The sequence below is a fragment of the Chiloscyllium punctatum genome, chromosome 17 (assembly GCF_047496795.1).
Source record: "Chiloscyllium punctatum isolate Juve2018m chromosome 17, sChiPun1.3, whole genome shotgun sequence".
NCBI classification, from domain to species: Eukaryota; Metazoa; Chordata; class Chondrichthyes; order Orectolobiformes; family Hemiscylliidae; genus Chiloscyllium; species Chiloscyllium punctatum.
The window spans coordinates 40513114-40518493 of record NC_092755.1 but is presented as its reverse complement, the minus strand read 5'-3'; positions in this window follow the sequence as shown (position 1 = coordinate 40518493).

The window sequence follows — 5380 nt, the reverse complement described above, 5'->3', positions numbered from 1 at the left end:
TCTCCAGGTGCTCTGGTTTCCTCTCATAGGTTTCCTCTAAATATGTGCAGGTTAGGTGGATCCGTCATGCTAAATTGTCCACAGTGACCAGGAATGTGCAGACTAGGTAGATCACCCATGGGAAATGCAGTATTACAGGGATGGAGTGCTCTGGGTGGGATGTTCTTCAGGTGGTCGGCGGGGGTTTGATGGGCCAATGTTCTCCTTCCACACTGTTGGGATTCTATTCTATGATTGAGGATAAAGGCTTAACAGCAGAGTATCCTTGGAGAAGGAGCATGTGGTGTGTATCAATGCTTTCGATGCCTTTAGATAGAGGTGGGCACCGCAGGGGATACAGTGCTTTATCTCCACCGCTACCCCCTCCTCCCCTCAAATCTACTTTGACTTAGTCTCTTCCCACTCTGTCACTTGCAATGGTTTCCTTTGCCCATAATGGGCTTTGTTGTCAAATGGTTTACTGCTGATGATTATAGGTTAACATAAAGAAAAATTATGTAATTATTATTTTGATGGTGGGAAGGTTGCTCAGCTGTGTGTGATAACACGTCTGGGTAGGAGAAATGGGGGGGGGGGGGGCAGATTGCTTCACAACTCACAGAACGAGAACTGAAAAGCAGTTAAATCAAAACAAAGATTCAGAGAGGGAGGGAATATTTCCCTGCAGTTTGAGTAACTGGAAAGTGATGGTGTCCGGGAAGAGACAGGATTTTGTTCTAAAGGGCATTTGAAATTTTAAAACCTGTTATATTCAGATATTTCCAATTCTTTTACTTTTATTTATTGTGGAATAAACTTTAACACAAGGTTAGCAAATTTGTTTTTTTAATGTAAAAGACAAATGTTAAATAAAATCCATCAAATCAACCCTCACTGAAAACCGATGTGGACGTGCAATCTCCTGGAGAATCCCTGTCCTGCCTACTCCTTCCTGCCCGGGCATATATACGTACCTGGAAGATAGCAGCAGGAGGCGGCCATTCGGCCTTTTGATTGTGCTCCACCATTCAATGGACGAGGCAGTCAGTGTCCCTCATCAACCTGCAGTAACATCAACTGGGTTTCAGCAACTAGAGATAGAAACCATTTCCAGGATATGGGCATCACTGGCTCAGCCAGCATTTATTCCCCATCTCTCGTTACACTTGAGAAGATGGTAGTGAGCTGCTGTCTTGAACCATTCACAATCCATTTGGCACAGATAGACCGACGATGCTGGGAGAGGGAGTGTTGCAGGATTTTGGCCGTGTAATTCCCCATCTTTGGTTTGTCAAATTCTGGAAAACTCAATCACGATTGGCACATGATTTTGATATTTCAGTCTACAAATCTTCACCATCTAGCACCCTGTATAAATGAATAGGTACAGATTAGAAATTTAGAACAGACAATTCTCGTTTCTCTGGAATATTTTCCCCCTTTGTTCTCCCAAAGCTGTAACCCTCCGGCCCACGTACTCTCTCCCACCATTCTGACTCTGTTGCCCCTAATGTACACCCTCCCATTCTCATGGAGTTATTGATAAACCGATCCATGCCACCACTTTGCGTCCTGGTTAGACTCTGCACCTTTTCTGGGTCCACTTCCTTTCCCTTCAGTTGCTACATTCTGTAACAGCAGAATGAAAGAAAAGGAAACAGAAAGGGAGGTGGCAGATCCTGGACAGAAGAGGAACCTTCAGTCTGGGAGAATGGGTCAGATCCTTCCTTGTTTCTCATTGGTCAATTCCAGTGTTATGACGAGTTGGGGATGGAACTTGGTCCCATGTGGGTGTGCTGATACTTTTGACCCTCCAACAGATCAATACTACAAGCAAATACGTTCCTCCTCCAGACAACCAGAGTGAAATACTTTCCACTAGTTACCTCAAAGCACAAGCTCCAAAACCCACCCACATTCTGCACGTGCGCAGTGCCAGGTTTCCCCACACACATGCGGTTCCTATCTCGGAATTTGGGAGTTGTAGTCCCCATACAGCCACTGGAGCCCTGTCTCTGGAACGTGAATGAAAAGTGTGGGTGAAGGGATGTTGTGTATCAGATCCCTATTCAGACACATGGGACATATGGGCTGTCACTGGAATTTACTGAGACATCCGCTTAGACAACCTGATTTACGACATAAGGAATATAGATTCAGCCAGTTGGGGGATTGGGAGGTTAATAAGTGGCAGCAGGTTTTAAGCAGAGGTTATCCCTATCCAGCAGGATTTAGGAATATGAGTACACAGCAGTCAGTCTTCACAGTGGAAGATACGAAGAACATGCCAGTAATTGATAAGGAGACAAAGGAAGGTGAGTACCAAGAAACAATCATTATCATGAAAGCGTTAGAGCTGGGCAAGCTAATGTACATAGAACATAGAACATAGAACAATACAGCACAGAACAGGCCCTTCGGCCCACGATGTTGTGCCGAACTTCTATCCTAGATTAAGCACCCATCCATGTACCTATCCAAATGCCGCTTAAAGGTCGCCAATGAATCTGACTCTACCACTCCCACGGGCAGCGCATTCCATGCCCCCACCACTCTCTGGGTGAAGAACCCACCCCTGACATCTCCCCTATACCTTCCACCCTTCACCTTAAATTTATGTCCCCTTGTAACACTCTGTTGTACCCGGGGAAAAAGTTTCTGACTGTCTACTCTATCTATTCCTCTGATCATCTTATAAACCTCTATCAAGTCACCCCTCATCCTTCGCCGTTCCAACGAGAAAAGGCCGAGAACTCTCAACCTATCCTCGTATGACCTACTCTCCATTCCAGGCAACATCCTGGTAAATCTTCTCTGCACCCTCTCCAAAGCTTCCACATCTTTCCTAAAGTGAGGCGACCAGAACTGCACACAGTACTCCAAATGTGGCCTAACCAAAGTCCTGTACAGCTGCAACATCACCTCACGACTCTTGAATTCAATCCCTCTGCTAATGAACGATAATACTCCATAGGCCTTCTTACAAACTCTATCCACCTGAGTGGCAACCTTCAAAGATCTATGTACATAGACCCCAAGATCCCTCTGTTCCTCCACCTGACCAAGAACCCTACCATTAACCCTGTATTCCGCATTCTTATTTGTTCTTCCAAAATGGACAACTTCACACTTGGCAGGGTTGAACTCCATCTGCCACTCCTCAGCCCAGCTCTGCATCATATCTAAGTCCCTCTGCAGCCGACAACAGCCCTCCTCACTGTCCACAACTCCACCTATCTTTGTATCATCTGCAAATTTACTGACCCACCCTTCGACTCCCTCATCTAAGTCATTAATAAAAATTACAAACAGCAGAGGGCCCAGAACTGATCCCTGCGGAACTCCACTTGTAACTGGACTCCATGCTGAATATTTACCATCTACCACCACTCTCTGACTTCGACCGGTTAGCCAGTTTTCTATCCAATTGGCCAAATTTCCCTCTATCCCATGCCTCCTGACTTTCCGCATAAGCCTACCATGGGGAACCTTATCAAATGCCTTACTAAAATCCATGTACACTACATCCACTGCTCTACCCTCATCCACATGCTTGGTCACCTCCTCGAAGAATTCAATAAGACTTGTAAGGCAAGACCTACCCTTCACAAATCCGTGCTGGCTGTCCCTAATCAAGCAGTGCCGTTCCAGATACTCGTAAATCCTATCCCTCAGTACCCTTTCCATTACTTTGCCTACCACAGAAGTAAGACTAACTGGCCTGTAATTCCCGGGGTTATCCCTATTCCCTTTTTTGAACAGGGGCACAACATTCGCTACTCTCCAGTCCCCTGGTACCACCCCCGTTGCCAGTGAAGACGAGAAGATCATTGCCAACGGTACTGCAATTTCCTCTCTTGCTTCCCACATAATCCTAGGATATATCCCGTCAGGCCCGGGGGACTTGTCTATCCTCAAGTTGTTCAAAATGTCCAACACATCTTCCTTCCTAACAGATATCTCTTCTAGCTTATCAGTCCGTTTCACACTCTCCTCTTCAACAATACAGTCCCTCTCGTTCGTAAATACTGAAGAGAAGTACTTGTTCAAGACCTCTCCTATCTCTTCCGACTCAATACACAGTCTCCCACCACTGTCCTTGATCGGACCTACCCTCGTTCTCGTCATTCTCAGGTTTCTCACATACGCATAGAATGCCTTGGGGTTATCCTTGATCCTATCCGCCAGGGATTTTTCATGCCCTCTCTTAGCTCTCCTAATCCCTTTCTTCAGGTCCCTTCTCGCTATCCTGTATCCCTCCACTGCTCTGTCTGAACCTTGTTTCCTCAACCTTATGTAAGCCTCCTTCTTCCTCTTTACTAGACATTCAACCTCCCTCGTCAACCAAGGCTCCCTCACACGACCATTTCTTTCCTGCCTGATCGGTACATACATATCAAGGACACGTCGTATCTGCTCCTTGAAAATGTAGCTAAAGGTAGACAAGTCAGTCTCCTTGCTCATATGGAATATATCCCAGGGTGCTACCAGAGATAGCGGGAGAAATAGTAAACATACTTAGAGTTATAGCGTCCTACAGCAGAGACAGGGCCTTTTGCCCAAACTGGCCCATGCCAACTAGAATGTCCATCCACGCTAACCCCATTTCCCTGCACTTGGCCCATCTGCTTCTGACTCTTTGCTATCCATGTATTTGTCCAAATGCCTTTCACATGTTGTTAATGTAGCCACCTAACCACTTCCACTGGCACCTCATCCCATAAATGTACCACCCTCTAAAAACAGTTGCCCCTCGGGTTCTCTTGTATTCTTTCTCCTCTAACCTTAAGCTGACGCCCCCAGTCCTTGATTCCTTGGGAATAAGACCGAGTGTATTCACCTTACCCAAGCCTTTCATGGTCTTATGCACTGCTATATGATCCCCCCTCTGTTTCCTCTGCTCTAAACAAAAATGTCCACGCTTGTCCAACCTTTCCCTATAACTCAGACCCCTGAGCCCTGGCAACATCCTTTTAAGTTCTTCTGCACTTTTTACAGCTTAATAACTGAAACCCACACTGCATTCATCACATTTCCAGGGTTTCCCCACGAGGATGGAACCGACGTGACAACGCCAATGGATGACAAGCCAATGATCAATAATTCACTCCTTTACAAAATTCCCATTTTCATGGTTTTTCCATGAGACAGGTATCGTTGTGTCTTTCTGGTTGCATGACTAATTAAAAACTTGTCCTCATACAAAATAAATCTGAGGCTTAACTGTTCCTGGGAAATGTGCCAAGCTTTTTTCAGACTTTTACAAACAAATGAACTGTCTCTCCACACTCACCACATGAACATGGACCTTTCCAGTCACACTGATATTTGAAATATTTGCTCATGGACAGAATGCACCTTTCCTTCCACATGAAACGGCTAATGATATTTACTTGATCGG